The sequence below is a fragment of the Dermacentor silvarum genome, chromosome 7 (genome assembly GCF_013339745.2).
Source record: "Dermacentor silvarum isolate Dsil-2018 chromosome 7, BIME_Dsil_1.4, whole genome shotgun sequence".
Lineage (NCBI taxonomy): Eukaryota > Metazoa > Arthropoda > Arachnida > Ixodida > Ixodidae > Dermacentor > Dermacentor silvarum.
Genome location: NC_051160.1, coordinates 63,995,151 through 64,014,666, shown reverse-complemented (window position 1 = coordinate 64,014,666; position 19,516 = coordinate 63,995,151). Strand labels below are relative to the sequence as shown.

Here is a 19,516-nt window from a genome sequence, read left to right as displayed (position 1 = left end):
CGAAGGGAACGCGTAGTGCGTAATACGCCACACTTACGAATTAGCCATTGTGATCCTGTACGGTGATTTATTATTATTGCGATGAAAATTATATCGACACTCCAAGCTGACTTTTTTGTCGTCGTCGTCGTCGCCGTGAGGTTCCGTATATATTTAGGTATATGTATGCTATACGACACGCTATGCTATGTGACGCGCCGTATATGCCGGTTATATTGCCACACCATTATACCACTAAAGTTGCTCATACCAGGTCTTACATTCTTAACAAAATTATTCCTCAGAATTTCGAGAATGGCAGCCCACAAACAAATATCATGATACAAGACGCCAACAACGCATGCCTTTTATCTTAAATCTTGTCAGACTTAAATATTAAAAGTGCGAAAGAATAATATAGAGCTCAAACCTGAAAAAATTTATATAATTTTATTGGCGCACCTGTGCACTACCTACACGATCGGCCCAGCAAAGAGGTATGAAACACACCTGATACGGAAAAGTGGTGGTAAAGTCGGTAAGAAAGACATTGTCTTTAATTAATAAACGTAAATTAAATTGTCCAATGGCAGAATACAAACAGAGGACTCCTAGCACAACAGCTCGTTTTTACTTAGTCAACTTACGCTTACTTCAATTCATTCTGACACTGCGGCTACGATTCTTACACTTCGTTAATATTCTAACATGTTGCTATCACATTAATTGCTTCGCCCTTACGGCGAAACTATGATTTTTTTTTCTGACGCATGAGGCTTAAAAGTAGACACACACAGGTGAAGAAATAATAATGTTCGGCAGAGGTCGCTTCCCAGCGACGGCAACCCCAGACACACCCAAGCGAGCCTAGAGCATGTAACAGTCATAGCTATAGGTCATTTTGCTGTTGACATACAGAGACCCTGGAAGGCTTCCAGCTTTGCCCAAAGAAAGAGACCATTAGCTAGACATACAATGGCGAGCCACCGTAGTAAACTAGAACAGAAGCCTGTAGATTTTCAACACTTTTCTCTGCAGCTCATCACAATTTTCAACAAAGTAATTTTGTCGTAAGTACACGAAACATTATACATATTTGCACATGAAGCATGTGGTACGTTACTTTTATTTGAAAACGCACAAAGACCTATGTCCTTTAGGTTGAAACATGAAGACGCGCTCTTATATATTTTCTTTATTTTTACTGATACGCCACGCGACCGGACATTTCTCGGAGCGTAGGCCCGCTGCTGCCATGGCGTTCGCAAAACCGTTTAAGCATAAGATCCCGTGCGCAGCTGGCATTATCTTCGCGGCAGCACATTAATCACCTGCTAGGGAGGTCTGTCCGGTGGCCCTCCTTCATCTGACAGCGTCTACAACAAGCGTGTGCCATGTATAGCAACCCTATTCCGAAACGATGCCCCAACAACCGTTGGATGCTTTTTTCTGAACAGCCCGCGACGTTGATAGACACGCATTGGCATTACCGTATTTCCACGAATATAATGCGAGTTTCTTTCTTTCTTTTTCTTTTTGCAGAAATTTCCGGCGTCAGAACGAGCCTTTCGCGATATTCCGGTTCGCGATACGAGTATAACTCGTTTCTCTCTCTCTCTCTGGCACTTAGAAGTCATTGAAGTCGCGCGGTGGATCCCACGCATTGCTTGAAAGGCTTTGGCGTGTTCGATTGTGTCACGGATGTTTCTGAAGTGCTGCTTCTCCAATAACCTTGGTGACATGGAAGACGACGTCGCCGACAGTGGCACAGACGTCAGCAGTGACAACGAGCAAATTCTGCATGAGCTCGTCATTTCACTTCCTTTTGCGGCGGCAGTTCCCAGTTACGATGAATAAAGCCCTGCGGCAATCCGCTTTTATGCTTCGGTGTCATCGGGGCACCCCTTCGAGTTATAATGGCAATATACCGGTTGTTTCAGCGAGCACTTTCACAAATTTTTAAAGGTTGCCTGTGGCAAATAGCACAATTCTAGTTCAGGAGCTGGTCTACTCGAAGAGGCGGATATTCCTTGCGCAATAAAATGTAAATGCATAATCGACAAATAACAAAAATCACTAATTAAGTTTTTAACTGATTTCGTTATGGCCCATATTGCAATTTACAAATTCTAGCCGTGGAGTCGGCGAAGGCCGATACACTTGAAGCGAATTCGTAGGATGACACCAGTTTCGTTATATTAATCCCCGAACTTTGCGGAGAAATGCATCGGCGTGCCAGTTACTTTTGTGCTTCAATGCATAAAGCGACGTTTTAGTAGGAAAGTAACTGGAACGCCGATCCATTTCTCCGCAAAGTTCGGGGATTAATATAACGAAACTGGTGTCATCCTACGAATTCGCTTCAAGTGTATCGGCCTTCGCCGACTCCACGGCTAGAATTTGTAAATTGCAATATGGGCCATAATGTAATTAGTTCAAAACTTAATTAGTGAATTTTTCTAAAATAGTCGATTACGCACTTCAATTTTTTGTGCAAGTAATATTCGCCTCTTATAGTAGACCAGCTCATGAACTAGAATTGTGCTATCTGCCACAGGCAACCTTTAAAAAGTTTTTAAAGTGTTCGCTGGAAACACCCTGTATGTTTTCGGCTTTTTGTTGAAGACTAAGACCCCGCCGTCGCGTTATATTTGCGGTCGAGTTATCGACGTGCAAATACGGCATGTACCGGCATATGCGGCGGCCCCACTTTCACCCTTGCGCTGTCTGCCGCGTACGAAACAACACGAAACTCTCAGCAGGAAGCAACGCACGTAACCTAGATAAACGTAACCTCGCGTTGAGGTCTGCCGCATATGCGCCGCTTCCGCGCAATGCACCGCGGAGTCTGAAGTGGAACGAGCACGTGCAGACAGAGATCACCGTGTACGCCCCGCGTTTAAAGGGCAACTCTGCCAATTTTTTTTTTTTATCACATCAAGGTAATGGTATTTTTAGGTTGCCAAGACCCCCATGTGCCGAGTCTGATAGTATAATTGCTCCGCAATTTTGAAAATAACTTTAAATAAGCAGAAAAGCGCGAAACAGCAACCGAATGCTGACCGAGCAGCCGAGCGAACATCTTCGTGTGACGTCACGAACGGCACACCAGAGGGGAAAGCGCGCAAGGCATGCCAGTCCTGCCAGCGCGCAGAACGAACACGGTGAAGAGCAGACGCTCAGTTGATTAGCGGCCGCACCGGACCGTTGGCCAATGTCTTCGAGTGACACTGGCAGCTGCACCAGCTCTTCAGAGCGGTCATAAGAGTGACCGGCTACGGTTCTGACGAATTCAATAGCCATGAATCGCCGTTCGCATTCCACCCGCCACCACGAGAGCCAGCGCCCAGCGCAACGCATCGCGCTGCAACATGAAGACTAAGGGTAGCCCTAACCGCTGATCTGATACGTGCTGCTTGCTATTTGACGCTTTTTACCACTTTTCAGGGAAGTGTTTCGCATACTCTCCGTAAGATGTTGTGAAGCGCTGCTCTCCGCATTTGTATGCGGATTTATAGAGCGCATAATTTCCCGGAAGAACGTCACTGAGTGTCCAAAGCACTGACCGGTGCATTTGTTTACATCGGCATGGTACAGCGACAGTCATCCTGAGATGGGTTCGGCCGACATTGGTCACTGTAGACGCGGCACTGGGTAGGAACGGCTGTTCGAAGAAACGTTTTGACGCGGACTTGTAGTACTGGGTATGTGCCACTCGGTCCGTGATAGTCTCCAATGAACCTCTTCGATGCCAACTTGGCTCGTTGAGTACGCTCCAGTAGGTGCGGGCCGCTCCTTCAATGAACGCCTTTGGCGCCAACTAGGGGTAAGTATAGGTATGCGCCATTGGGAATGTACCTCTTTACAATGACGAAAAAGATCCCTTAAACTTCTCCGACATTGAGCGGGATCAAACCTACGTCACAAGTGTTCCTCGGGGACTGCAACCCGATGCATCAGCGCGCTACGCTATACAAGTGCACTGTGTATGTGCCGCTTTTTAATGAACGCCTTTCACGCGGACGCTTTAGCGAGCGGCGCCACAGAACGCGCATACAAGGCGGCGCCATGAATTCACTAGGTATGCTTCAATGAAGCTCTCGCCAACTTGGGTCGCTGAGTACGTGCCACCGAGTGTTCGCGGCAAGCGAGCGAACTATTCTCAGCGTTCGCAGGCAGCGGCATGCCACGCTTCTCGTGTCCAAGGCCACGCGCAGACTTGAATGCGCAGCAATGGGACGAGGTGTGTAATGAGGCGGACGGTAAAATGAGAAGGGGCAGCAAGTGGAGCCTTCTCAAGAACCTCTTCGCCGACAGAAACAAACCGACCATGAGTAATGCCCGACTAACGATCGAAAGGCTCGTTCATCTTCACACGAAAGAAGGCACGAGTCCGCGGGAGCTTTGCTGACGCCCTGGCAGACATCTACCTGCCGGTAGAGAGCAAATCTGTCCCGTGGGACGACCCGACACGCGAGTGCAAGGGGACACCTCAACTCTCGCTGGATCCTCCTTTAGAAGTTTCGGAGATTACGCACGCCCTTCACAACCTAAACGGACGCTCGGCCCCCGGCCCAGACGGACTAACAAACAAACTACTCAGAAATCTAGATGACAAAGTCATACACATCATTACGAGCAAAATTAGCGAGGTATGGGCTGAAGGTCGGGTGCCGGACGAATGGCGAACTGCCAATGGAGTCCTCATCCCCAAACCCGGAAAAGCACTCCATGCAGAGAATCTGAGGCCCATCTCCCTTACGTCGTCCCTCGGGAAGGTCGCGGAACATGCCATCATCCACAATAGAATTTGAGAGCACATTGAAGAAAACGGCCTATGCCGCCACAATCTCATAGACTTCAGAAAATCCCTATCCACACAAGGCGCCATGCTACTCATCAGGAGCGCCATCATAGACAACAAATCCAGGGATGTAAAAGGCATCCTGGCGCTCGACCTAACCAAGGCCTTCGACACGGTCAGGCCCGAACACATCCTCAACGAAATCTCCACTTTAGATCTCGGAGTAAATTTCCACAATCTAGTAAGATCGTTGTTTTTTTTTAACACGAAAGTGTTTTATGCCGGGGTCCACCAAGACTTCACTGACGTATTTCCGTCACGGAAATACGTCATAGAACATAATACAAAGAAAGAAACCAGAAGAAAAAGTTCCACAAACATGCAAAATTTGGAAATCGAACCCACGACCTCTCGGTCCGCGACGATAGATCGCCGAGCGTTTAACCCATTGCGCCACAAACGCATTTGCAGAGAGCTACACAGACGCGCCTTATATATCTAACACTCCTCCGTGTACCCGCGCTCTTGCTCGGGGCGGTGCCGCCGCCTACGAGCAGAAAAGAGAAGTACTGCATTATGACACTAACGCGCACCGACAGTGAACGCTTCGGTGGTCTCAGCACTACGACGCCTCGATGCCAGCATTCGAAGGGACGCTGGCATCAAGAAGCACTACCAACGCCACTTAGGTGGCGTTCACCGTACTCAGCACAGCGGAGCGTGGCCTCCGCAATTAGCTCTGAAAATGTTTCTAAAGTTGATCGCGGAGGCTGCAATTACGACGCGCTGTACGCGCTGATTTGACTCGGTGACGATTCAGTTACGTGCTTTGTCTTGCGCGTTGTATTAGTGTGTCAGTTACGTGCTTCGTCTTTCGCGTTGTGCTAGCGTGTGCAGCGTAGTGCAGCTTCCATATGCACGACGGTTGCTCATGGTCATCGACGTTGGTAGTCGTGATGGAGGAGACGTGCCACCAGGCGTCAGCGTGGGTGCATCAACGCCTAAGGGCGCTTTAGCCACAAAACACCAATAGACATTATATATCAATGTGCAATAAACATTACACTACTTCAGTGAAGACACGTTTCACTTTCGTGTTCTATACCGATTCCTATATAAGAGGGATCAACCACATTTTTTTTTGGATAACCGAACGGCCACCATAAACGTCGGACAAATCAGAAGCAGAAAGCACATGCTAGGTAACATCGGCACTCCGCAAGAGTCAGTGCTTTCGCCGCTTCTTTTTAACATCGCAATGCACGATCTCGCAAACGAACTCTCGAAAGTCACGGGGGTAGGGCACGCGGTTTACGCGGACGACATCACCATTTGGTCCACGAGCGGCCCGCTAGGCACTCTGGAGCAGAACCTACAGCAAGCGCTGGACACCACGGAAGCTTTCCTTACAAATACGGGACTGATGCTCTCCCCCAGCAAATCAGAGCTCCTCCTATGCAAACAAGGCCCCAGGAAGAGACAGTCCCTTAGCTTCCTCCCCGTTCACCTACACACCAGGGACGAAGGAACATCCCCAGATGTAGCACAATTAAGGTCCTGGGCATGGTCATTGAGGCTTACAGCAATGACAACGCGGAGGCACTAAAACGCATCACAAAGAGCACCCTCAACTTCACCAGGGTCATATCACGGGTCGCCAGCACAAGGAACGGACTGAAAGAGGACAACCTCACGAAAGCATTTCACGCCTTCCTCATCAGCCACGTAACCTATGCCGCCCCCTTCCTCAACTGGAAAAAGACGGAGCTGAACAAAATCGACACACTAATCAGAAAAGAATTGAAAAAGGTCCTAAGCCTCCCTAGAAAGACTAGCACGGAACGACTCCTCCGATTGGGGCTACACAACACGGCAACATAACTCTTTGAAGCACAGCGAAATGCCCAAATTAGTCGGCTCTCACTCACAAGGGCGGGCATCGTGATATTACTAGAAGCAGACATCCAGCCCCTCTTCATGTCACCAGAGAAGTCACAACTATGCACAAATGCCAAGAGGTCAATAACCGTTGATTCCAATCCCAAGAAACATACACCCGACCCACAACGAAGGGCGGAGAAAAGCGAGAGCGAAGGCAATCCTTGACAACATCAAACGTAAGGAAACGCAAGTCCTCTTCGTTGACGCGGCCAGATATTGGAATCGAGACGCCTACGCGGTCTCTGTGGTGGACGCCCATGGCTCACTCGTCAACGCAGCCACGGTGGTTACCAACTTCACTCACGAAGCAGAAGAAATGGCCATCGCGGTGGCCCTTCGAAGCTGCAAAGGAGCCTCCGTCATTTACTCGGACTCAAGAACAGCCATTAGAACCTTCTCGGCGGCCCTCCTCTCTGGGAAAGCAGCTACGGTTGTCAACAAAATCTTCTTTCAAGAAACGGGAGGAGACAACCTCACGTCCTGACACATCACATGGTTCCCGGCCCACATGGGCAACATTTCCGGACCTCCTGACTGCAATCCGAACGAGCGGGCACACCAACTGGCGCGAGAACTCACATTCCGCGTCTGCGGTCCGCCCCCTCGCTTCAACCCAGCCTGGAGGGATCTAGACAACAAAGACCCGCTCGTATCATACCACGAAATCACTTCAAATCATAGGTTAGCACAAAGAATTTTTCCTTCTCCTCACCAAAACCTCAAAAACGCACAGACCGTCACTTACAGACAGTTGCAGACTAGGACATACATCACACCAACAACCCTAAGCAGGATCAATCCTGACCTTCCTACTGAATGCCCACACTGCGGCCACGAATACAACTACTTCGAACACATGCTCTCGCTGTGCCCTGCCAACGCGGGTACAGACTTTGCTGCCCAGTCCTCCTGGGACTCAGCGCTCAGAAGCACAGAGCTCATCGCTCAGCTGAAGGCTGTCCAGAGGGCCCGGGCCGTCGCCGAAGGACTCTGTCTACCGGCCCGGCCTAGGGTGAAGCCACCGGATTGATTGGCGGGGCCTCCGGCCCCGCTCTAATCCTTTCTCCTCAGGACCTCAATAAAGTTCGCCCTCACTCACTCACTCACTCACTCACTCGCACGCACCGGTGCGCGCGGCATTTCCGATGCCATGCGCAAGCTACGGCGCCACGTGTTCTTAGAGAAACAAGAGAGAGGAGGAACCCCGTTGAAGTGCGCGCCTCATACATAACTCGTTTCGACGGTGGCAATACGTTGTATCGCTATATTGATTCAATGCTAGCGCATTAGCGTCGACAGTCACCGTGAGCTGGGTTCTGCCACAATTCTTTGTAATTATTAAGTGGCCTCTTTCTGAGAGTTATTTTTTGCTGTATTCTATTCTATTCGTGAGGCAGTGAAAGCCGTTGTTTCTTTTCTGAGAGACAGCGTAATCTACGTGCGACTCTGAGTGCTTCCCGCTGTCGCCTTTTTTTTATTTTTTTATTATTCTTGTGCGTCCACTTCTCTCTCCCAATCCTCGTTATTCGCCCCGCTCTTCTTTCGTTCCCCTAGCACAAACACTGGCTCAGGCCGACCTCCGAGCTTTTTCGCCTATACTCTCTCTCTCTATCCCTCTCCGTCGCCGCAACCGCAATTCCCACCCACGACCTTGTTCGTTGTCAGTGTTTTCTCAGTCGACCACTTTCGGGGGCACATTGAATTTCGCCCGACGTGGGTGTCTGGCGCGACGCATCACTGGAACGACGGCAGGCACTCTGCACGCTGGCTTAGCCAATCAACGTCGGCTAAATTTGATATCCCCAAAGGTGTACGACTGAGAATACCGCTCTAGCAAAACGCCACAGCCGCCTATAGCTTCGGTGTGGTGTTCTCGGGCGATCACTCCCGGGATGCTCTCACTGTTTTCGCACCACGCTCGGCATTGTGTCAGGAACGCTGTCGCACGTATGGGCGCCCGGGAATCCATCGCTAGCCACACGAAATCTCGTGAAAGTGGAAGTGTCTCCGAAAGTGATGGCCCTCGGGTTACCATCCTTGTCCAGCCCCTAGTTGTCGAAAATATCCACGCTAGAACTACTTCGTCCACCCAATCCGTGCGATGACTCGTGTCACGTGTTATGCGTATGACACGGGCTTTGCAGCCACAAGTGCAGTTATAAAATCTGCTTTAAAACTTTGCGTGGCTACTCTTCGAGCTGCACCATATTCTTTGACCTTGGAGCAGCGCTGATATAGCGCCTTGCTTGAAACGAAGGCGCTGTCAGTTTCCCTCCGAGACATTGTCGTGAACCAGGACGCCCTAGATGTGCTTGTTACCGTGCGTATTTTTACTTCGTACGTGTGTGGGCTGCGTGCTGCGCGCTTCCGTATACTATGTGTGAGTCGTTTCATGCGTCACCGTCGACACCTACAGTAGCGTGCTAGGTATATGACCAGGCAACCTCCTCCAGCACCCATTAAAGAATCTCTCTCTCTCTCCCCTCTCTCCCTCTCTCTCTTTCATTTAATTTTTTTGGCAATGAACCGAATTGCCGAATCACTAATAGAGTGTGTCTCTGCGTAGGCGTCGGGCGAGATCTCCAGCCTCTGCACGGAATAACTGGGACGAAGTGGCGCATGGGGCTGCGTGCGAAAATTATGCGACCATTGTTTGCGGCTGCGGCACGGAACGGAGGAGGTGGAGGAAGTAAGGAAAGGCTCGAAAAGAGTGGAGAGGAGGAGTTGCTTCAGCAGCTGAGGCAGTGCAAAGCGAGCTTCCTCGTGGTGCGGGCCACAGCAGGCCTATAGCCTACCCGAGACCTCTTTATTCATCTTTTTTTTTCCCTCACAGGGCTGCGAGCCGAGCCACGTGTGCCCTTACTTCTTTGTCTCGTCCATGCTTCCCTTACTTCGCTTCTGCATCGTTTCCACTTTCCTGCGTTACTTCCTCCAACATTTTTTTCTTTCTTTCCTCGTTAGTACGGCTAGAAAGCCGTGCACGCCTTGATTTGAAATTATCAAGTGAAGGAGCACATAGTATATGTATACTAACACGTGGCTTCGAACGAGGAGTGTTCGCGGTAATCGACTTTTTTTTTTTATGCAGTCACACCTATATTTAGCGAAATTTGATTCTACGTAGTTATTTTTATTTATCGAATTGCTTTCGATTATCATGCACATAGATTCGCAGTGCCTAATGGCGTCGAAAACCTCGAAAACAACAAGGATAACTCAGCGTCTCATCCGACTTGACGAAGCGTTTAGGTGAAATATAGGCAAAATATCGAGAACGTATGTCTATGACGCGTTGCAGTTAAGGTTACGGTTGCCATGGACCTGTTAAGATGGCTTGCCGCTCTCGTGAAGGAGGACGAGACGTGATAAATGGGGTCGCTGTCACCATCTCGGAATACTGGTTGCACAAGCAGGCAAAATTTAGGGTATCTGCTTTCTTTTTCTCTTGTATAAATACAATATTATTGACGTGTTTCGCATTCAAGGAAGATCTCGATTAAGCGAAACAATTCTCGAGGGCCGTCAACTTCGTTAAATCGACGTCTCACTGTATAGATAAAGACACCCGGCCACGTACTACCATAGCGAACTTTGCTTAGCGTACGTTTCAATTCCGTTTTTAAACGCCACGCATGTTGACTCCAGCAGAATGGGCTGTCGCCTGATTTTAATACGAAGAGGATGATAAAGAAGAGGACGAGAAAGCAAGGCACCAAACACGAGGCACGGGACAGTGTGCAATTAATTAATTTGTTAATTAATTGAATCTTTATTTGTAGATGGGATGAATCTATGGCCTGGATAGGGTATAGGGTACCCACCGCCGTAGCTTATTGACTATGGCCTTGCGATGTTGAGCTCGAAGTTACGGGTTCGGTCCCGGTCGCGACGGCCGCATTTCGATGACGGCGAAATGAAAAATAAAACGCTCTTGTACATAGATTTAGGTGTACGTTACAGAACCCCAGGTGGTCAAAATTAAATATCCGGAGTCCCCCAACTACTACGGCGTGCCTCATGACCATATCGTGGTTCCGACACGTAAAACCCCAGAATTTAAATAGGTGATAGGGGATGTTGGGCACATTTATGGAGGTGGTTACGCTACAGGTGCTGAAGTTTCGGTCAGGTCAGTCTAATGAAAAAAAGAATAACAGAAGGTGACGGTCCTAACCGTTTGTCTTTCTGCTTCAGGGCCTTCGTACGTCCCTACGACGGAGCCTGCTCCACTTTAATCGAGGGCTCTCGCTGTTTCAGTGCAGCCGCTCTTGACACTCTGGATAGTGAGGTTTAGCGAGCCGCTTCGATCACCCGTCAGCTTTGCACGTGCGCAGTGGCACGCGCGGCCTTCCAAAGCGGAACGCTTCCCTGCGCTATGTACGTACTGGCTAAGCTGCAAAGCACGTGCATGTCGCGTGTCTTAGCCGGCCAACCAAGTGACATGAGACCGTAGAGGTATAGCGGCAGTGGCGCGCTAAAAACAACCTAATAATCTGACGTGTTCTGAGCCTACGCGATCCTTCCGTGTTGTTGGCAGCGACTGATGTCGTCATCAATCGGAAGGCTCGGGCACTTCTCACTGAGAGTGTTCTCTACCAGATTTCTAGCTTCTGTAGTAGATGCTAGTGCACTACTCTTTCTTCTTTTTTTTCCGCACGGATTTCTACGTGGCGTAGCTGCTATTTTGCAATACTGCATTTGTTTGGTACGAACTCAACCCACACGAAAAAGAAAAAAGAAGAGAAGAACAAACCAGCTCCGCTTACACTCCGCTTAATATGACAGACACCTGGAAAGACATGAAATAGGTATATTGAGTTAAGCTGTATTAGTAAACGATGCCCATAAAAGATTAAAAAAAGCTCACATTTATCGTGGGCGGAGCCACAATATAAGCAACTCGCAACTCGCCATCAAAAACTCACAATTCCGTGTAATGCATAAAATGCGCAAAAACAAAATACGGATGGCGACACTAGCCTGTAGTTTCTGAACCAGCCTCCCGTGACGTCAGTGCTTTTGTCAGCGAATCCTATGGTTCAATTAATTATCTATCGACAAATAGAGATTGCATTGCATTTAAAGGGTGTTCAAACAGCGAACTTTCTGAATCGCATCAAATACGAATATTTGGGAATATGAGCTTCGAAGATCGCATCGAATACCGAATATTTTTGTTTCTTTTTCATTTCTAAACAAATCGAAGCTTAACACCTGTGCGTTAAAGAAACCCGTGCGTTTAAAAAAATACGAAATTGAAGAGGCTGATTTACATAATTTGGTACATTCAATGCCGTTCTGAGCTCAACGTCTAGCCAGCTAAGGAGTATGCAAATAAGAAACAACTGGAAAGCGAGCGTACCTAGCCCACCATCACAACAGCAGTGAAGAAACACAGGAAGAGCGCGTAGCCAGACGCACATAGGGTGTCGCGTTCGTTGAAGGAGCACAGTGTAATACCAGAGCACAGCGCATTGGTTGAAAAGGATGCAAACATGAACTGAATTGAATTGAAGTTAGTTACCACTGAAGTACACTGATGTACATAAGCGGTGGGGATGACAGGATAAAAGCTGCATAACGAAAGCTTGACTGGCCCCACCTCCCCGTGAATAACGGGCAGCAACATGGCACCGTATTCATTTTACATACTTGTGGCAAGATAAAAAAAATGAAATACATACAGCAATACCAGAAGTGTCACAACTTCGAAACGGTAAAGAAATACTTTTCAAGTGACGCACAAGAACGTTACCATTCGCAAAAGTATTTGCAGGAATGCGTTTTTTGATGCATGACGTATGTTTTCATCGCTTATTTTGTATTTGTTAAGAGTTGAGGGAAGACAGTAGGAGAGTGTTTGAATGTCCGAATAACAATTTGCCTGAATCGAGAAAGCAAACTCGCAGGCCGTCCAAAGGAGAGGGATGCTTGTTAAATGACTGGCACTTATTGAGGAGTTGTTAGGCACTCTATGCGTTCTCCCAGCAACAACTGCCTTTCCCTGGCAACCACGCCCACCCTGCAGCGGAATTATTCGGAGCCACTTGCCTCTATCTTTCCCCCTGTAAACTTCCAATAAGTGTTGATATCCTCCCTCAAAAGAAACGATTATTCAACAACTTCAAATAGTGAATTCTGGAGTTCAATGCGAATCGAATAGCAAGGACTGTTCGATTTTTTTTCTGACATCAATACATATACTATTTTCAAATAATAATTTGCCTGTAAGAACAGATTGATAGCGTTGCTCGTTTACGACTTGTCTTGTCCTGTTTGTCTGTTGTCGTAGTTTTTTTTTCTCTCTCTCTTTTTTACGTCTGTTGAAAGTCCAAACCTGATAAAGCTTTCAAAAAAAGAAGCGTCAGGGCGCCCCAAATAATGTACTATAACAACGCTTGTTTCCATGACCCAGTTTCGGTACCCAGAATAACAATGCATGACGTCAGGTGCATGCGTCATGGCGTCATGATACACTGGCTCACTTCGTTCCTGTGATCGCTGCAGCTGTCACATCCGAACGCAATGAGAAGATATGCATGCAGCATTCTTCATTGTTTTTCGGCTTTTCCGGGCTTTTTCTTTTATGAGCAGCGTCATCATTTCCATAATTATTGCTACACCACGTCACAAAGTTGTGCTCTGTGTCGGGATGTCACAGCAATGTCGATAACACCAAGGCCGGCATCTCGACACCCCCCCCGCCTACACACTCACTTTGGTACCAAACTAAAATATCTTATGTTTCCCAATATTCATATGAGCGAGGAGAGTGTAGTAGAGCTTCTACAACTTCTTAACGTATGTGTGAATATTCCTGTATAGCAAAAGAACAAAAAAAGAAAGCAAGAAAGAGAACCCGAGTCAACAGCGGTTGAGCTCGCAGAAAGACAAGGTCTTCCTCGGCGCATTAAGCTATCAGGTGATCTGTTATTCCTTGGTTTTGTTGCGTCTTTTTTTTTTTCGTGGTCGTTATTCGGAATAGAGGAGAGGCTCCCTCCGAAGATCCTGTCCTTCTTTCTTCGATGTCAACCGCTGTTGAGCCGCCTTAACTTCCCCTACGCCACCTTAACCTGCTTTAGAATCGCCATATCACTAGTACAAAGCGCTTTCCTTAACCTTTACTCTTTTCTTTTTTTTTGCCTTACTTTTTTCTTTCTATTTAGACTGCACTACTTTAGGGATCAGCTCACATTTATAGGCTGCACTATCTCCGGGATGGGCCGACATTTTTACGCTTAGTAAAGCAACCTTTCTGGTTCTGAAGGCGCGCGCAGTTTGAACGAGCGCATCTGGGTTTCATTTCGGTATTTGATTTTTCGCTAATTACGCATTAATACTGCTTCATACATAGCTCTACGCTAACTTGGTGCGTCTTTTTCTTCTTTTCAAGCTTCATTCTGACGCCTTTTATGTTGTCCAATACGTGTACTAGAAGGCCTCCAATCGTGTAATTTACGAGACAAAAGTGACCAGCTACCCAGGTCCCACGAACTCCAAATCGACCTGAACTCAGCAAAGAAGACGTTGTCTTCAAAAAGGGGTGCGTCCACCATATAGAGGCTGTTTGTATGTTCAATAACAGTTGATGAACGCGAAGGTAGGCTACATCGGAGACGACTATCCCAACATACAGTTAAGAAATTATGCAACACGCGCGCACACACTTACCACATACACAGAAACAAAGGGAAAAAAACGTATCAACAAGAAAAATACATAAAGCTAACCAGAAGAAGCGTCCCATATGCACCCGCGTTAATTAATTGAAGTTCACGCTCACTGAGCAATAAGAACAGTATTCATACGTGCAACAAGCGAATGTCATATATCTTTCTGTAGTCCTAAAAGCGTCAGACACTCGATGTAAGTATATAGAGTCGCATACACAGGCGTTCGTGCAAAGCGAATGCCCTGTTGGTGAGAGGTTAGCCCACCTTCGAACGAGCGTGCGCAGCCAAGCAGTCAGAGGAGTGCGTACGAGCAAGCACACACGGCTGAAAGGAAGGAAGTGGAGCGAAAATGCGAGCCCGGCTCTTGTCAGTGCGACAGCGGAGGGTCCCGTGCCGGAAAAGCAAGGTCGGCGCCCATTGTTCCCTTCGCGCCGCGGCTAGTTAGTTCTTCGTCTAAACTGCGGCGAGGAAAAACACGAGAAGGAAGGCGCTAACTATGCGAGTGACAGCGACGCGCGAGAAGCACCGACGAGGCTGGCCTGACGCACACGGAGTCCCGTAGTTGTTATACAGCCAACTGTCCCTGGCAGCAACTGGTGCGGCGGGCAGGGCAGCCCGTACAGGAATCCTGGACTCCCCTCGCTGGCGCGACACGGAAGCAAGGATGAATTAGCAGCAGCTGTCGTCATTCACGTCTTTTCGGTTCTGTCAATAAATGTTCTATCCTGTTCTATCCTCGTGGTGACGCTCATCGTGTCTTTATCCCCTTCAGTGACGAATTATGGTAATGGACTGCCGGCAAACGTGTCAGCAATTTTATTCCGAGGCGCTTCAGACGGCAGTGAAATTAAGTAAAGGCATGCAGGGACGATGACACATTTTCCTTCTAATTTCTTTGTTTACATAATTTGCATCCAATTTACTGTCTGTGGTTCTCTTTTTACACTTTCAATTACCCTGTACCTGGTTGCAAGTTTTTTTATGTCTTCCTTCATTCTCTGTCGATCGACGCATTTTAGGTAGATATTTGTGCACTTCACCCGTCCACTTCCCACAGAACACGCAGAGCCGAGCATGGAAAAAATTGTAAAGGATATTTTAATTGGGCGTTCGCATTCTAAGCACCTTTTTTTCGCTTGGGTTGCCACGCGGCATAACGTCAAAATGTAGTTAAGTGTAAGCCTCCAGGCCCGTTTCATAAAGATGCTGCAACAGTGCCTTATACAATGCGTTGTTCATAATCCATATTTCGTAGTCTTCTACGTGATTAACTGTTCAATTTCACACCTTTAAGAACACTTTCGCGAATTGTCTTTGTCCCAAGACATGTCCAAAGTAGATCCTCGGCATCCGCTGCAGATGCAGGAGACTGGACACTTCGGACACTGGACAATGACTTCGTGTGGTTGACCCCAAGCACAAGTGACGGCTGGTGTAAGGGCCACCCCGGCCCTTACACCAGCCGTCTAAGCCTTAGACACCAGCCGTTTTAAGTCTCTGGTGAGAGACTTCCTCCACCCGAGAAAGATTGAGCAGCCCGGTGCGCTACCCATTCCACCACGAGCTACCCAGAGACCCAGGTAGGCGGGAAAACGGTTAGATACAAACATACATATTTATGCGTATGAAAATGCGTGACACTTCCTGCTTTTTCCGGGGACATAGTATCTATCTAGCTATGTATGTTTACATCCGCTATTATATGTATGTTTGCATAAAACCGTTTTCCCCCTACCTGGGTAACTGGGTAGTCCGTGGTCGAAGGGGTAGCGCATCGGGCTCCTACGCTGAGGAAACCATGTGAACAACTTGGGTCACTGATTATGTCACAACGTGTATATATTTGCCACTTTTCAAGGAACCTATTTCATACCGACATGGGTCGCAGCAGATACGGGTTACCATTGTTCGACGAAAATCTTTGACGCCGACTTGGAGCATCCTGGCTTGCATTCTTGGTGTGCTACCCCAGAAGCGGCCCCATAGTTTTTCGAATGCTCGTGGGAGAGGGGGCTCCTGCTCCCATATACCAGCACGCTTATTGGATGGTAACGCTGACAGCAGCATGTTTCATGGAAGTACAGTGGAAGTAGCCAACGAGGCACTCCTATGACGTGCGTGTATTCCGAGGGGTACATGCAGCTCCACACTGTCGACAGGTTGGGTAGGCTGGGAGGCCTGCGTTCCTGTTATTGCAATGCGTATAGCGTGGCGCGAGTAAGGCGTGTGTAGTGCTTTCCTCATTAGTGAGGCTTCTTCTCTTGAGGTGAATACATGCATACGATGGTGTGCAGAGAAGAACATGGATGCGGCTCTGCGACAGCTATAATTTGTAGTCCTTGCTTCACATTGCACCTCCCCTCTCGCTAGAACTGCAAATGCTTTAAGCATGAAATGCTTTTAGCTCCCGTTGTCGGCGACCTTCATGTGACCTTGAACTAAACGCCAGAGCCGTTATCCGGGCATCGTTGCGAGAGCAAAACAAGAGCAAAACGAAATTTTAAGAAAATGTGGTATCTGGCACCAACCCGTTGTATAGGACCGTATTACATACGCTAGTTACTGCTCAAACAAGTTACAAAAAAATACTGCTTCCGAGTTCTTCCTAACGTTTGTTCGTAATATCAGCGAAGCTGTAACTTCTAGTACGTTGAAGCTTTATTTGTCATTTCCAATAGCGACGTTCAAAAGGAAGATACAGGGCACCATACACTTGATTGTCATCTTTTGGCACTGAGACAGGGTTGCCTGTGCTCTTTTCAACGCCAGCGGTGTGTGAGTTCCGCGGCGCGGGTTTTGCGCCACCTCCTTCGAGAGATGGCGCCACGCTGCGTGACCAGGCCGGCAGCGCCCGGCGCGCCGCGGATGGTTGTGTGGTGGGGACCCTTGCGAACATGTACTATACCCATTTTAAAATTGTGGCTAGTATCATGCCCAACCAGTCTGCTTTGCCGGTAACCGTTTCATGCTTACATCTAATCTCGATTACGGGAGAGGGGCAAATGACAGGAGGGAAAATGACAGGAGGTATCCGATTATCTGTGCGGGAGAGCTGGGGCGCTCTTAGATTTTATTGCAGTGCTTGGTAGCCCATTGTAAATGCGTAACATGTAGAAGTGGATGTGTATGGATACTCATATGGAGCTTTGATGCGTACGTGCAGTGGCAGGTCGTTCTCTCGAATGTCTCGATAAGCGCCTCAGATGTCTGTTCCAGTGATAAACGCGTCAAACTTACGCGTACTTTCCGGTATGGCAAGCATTATTGCTACCAACATATTGGCCACCTTGAGTGGTTCCTTTGGATGTAAAAGGAAGTCAGCAATTAGTAATTTATTACTATTATTATTATTATTATTATTATTATTATTATTATTATTATTATTATTATTATTATTATTATTATTATTATTATTATTATTATTATTATTATTATTACTATACAAAGCACGCATCATTTAGCGGTACTGTTCAGCTCTTGCTGACTGAGAAAAATAGACAATGACGCCTTTTTTGTAGCGAAGCTGTTTACCTCTTGCCCCCGTATGCATCCGTCGAATGCGTTCCTAGGGGGAATACCCTGGCCGGCTGACGTCCGTATCACTGCGCGTGGGCAGGAATGGGTGGGCCGATCCCGGAGATAGTACAATACCAAGCCGACCCGCGGCGGAGGTGAAGCAGGCTTCAAGCACTCCGCCAACTTCCAAAAATAAGTTTATTATCTTGGGTACAAATAGAAGCACATGAATTCGGCAGTGTAAGACAAACACTATATATAAATAAATATAAGAAAGTGCACTTCGTGTAGCAAGTTGGCCTTCGTGCGCTTTATTCGTTTTAACTCCTGTTTGAGGAATAATGAGAGGGGGAAAGAGTGTGGCGAAGGCGCCTGTGCACGTGGCCTGCGCTTCTTTGGTTTTAACGTCACGTGCGTTGGAGGTTCCGGCGCGGCTGCAGCAGCGGTTGCGGCTGATGCATGGGAAGTGCGGTGACCGCAGCGGCGCTTGTGTCGGCGCAGTGTGGTGCCGTATGTAAAAAAAAATTGATGATTTCATAATGTATGCAGCTCATGTATGCAGTACATGTATGCAGCCTGAACAGCTTCACTGGTAATCCGTCTCCATATGATTTTTTTAGCTTTCTTTAAGAATGAGATGGATAGAGCTAAAATTGCAAAAGGAAGAGCCGCAAGAACCTCAACTTCATGCTGCAGGATAAAAAGAGAAGCCACGTACGAGATCGTGCTCAAGTTTCATCGTGGTCACAAATGAGTCACAAAGCGCAGATCGCGTGTTGGTCGTTGCGTGGCATCATCACTTTCCTAATGGCTCCGCTGCACGGACGACCCCCCTGTTTATACCGATGCAAGTGCATAGCTGCATCCTCCACTTCCCTTATCATCCACGAAACTTTACGGAGGTTCTCTCCCTCTTTCTCTTCATTAAAACCTCCTCCTCGTTTACGCATGCCCACTCGAGCTTCCTGAGCGTTTAACTGCACTGTTAGGCCTCGTTTTCATTTTCTTTTCATCGTTTTTTTCTTTCTTTTGGGTGTTTGTTTGTTTGCTCACAAACTCGACCTCCGACATGCAGCACGTTCTGTCGTGCCTGTTAAGGAGGAAAAAGGAGCCTTGTTTCTCCGTATACCAACAACAATCAGTGAGAATGACATTTGCGGGAGAGATGGCTGCTTCTTGCGTCCTTGGGTATACTGGCAGCCTGCTTCACGAAGTTGAAGACGTCCGTTTGTGGAAAGCAAATTCGTTGTGGCAGTCTGCTACGGAAGTGTGTCCGTACTTGCATGAAGATGAGCACATAATTTCGAGACATCAGCTCAAGTGACAGAGGTGGTGGCGCTGTCTCTTAGTCGCCAACAAGGTGAATTCTAGGTAAACGCGAAATACGTATCTTCTTTTATGACACTCAAGCCTGAGTAGCACTCATATTGTCACGTTGTAGGGACCGTCAAGAACGCAGTTGCAAAGCTGTGAATGACGAAACTAACTTTTTTATTGGGCGGAACTTGTGCCCACAAAAGCAAGTGACACTCGAAGCACAATGATAGCGGCGAACACAGTCGGTCATCATTGAAATCTCATTGGCGGGTCAAGCGCGTCGGCT

At 47.8% G+C, this 19,516-nt stretch overlaps 1 pseudogene; it reads right to left on the bottom strand.

Moving 5' to 3' along the window:
* Window positions 1–18,014: 18,014 nt before the first annotated feature.
* On the bottom strand, window positions 18,015–18,190 carry LOC119459779 (U2 spliceosomal RNA; annotated as a pseudogene).
* Between the last annotated feature and the right edge of the window lie 1,326 nt (window positions 18,191–19,516).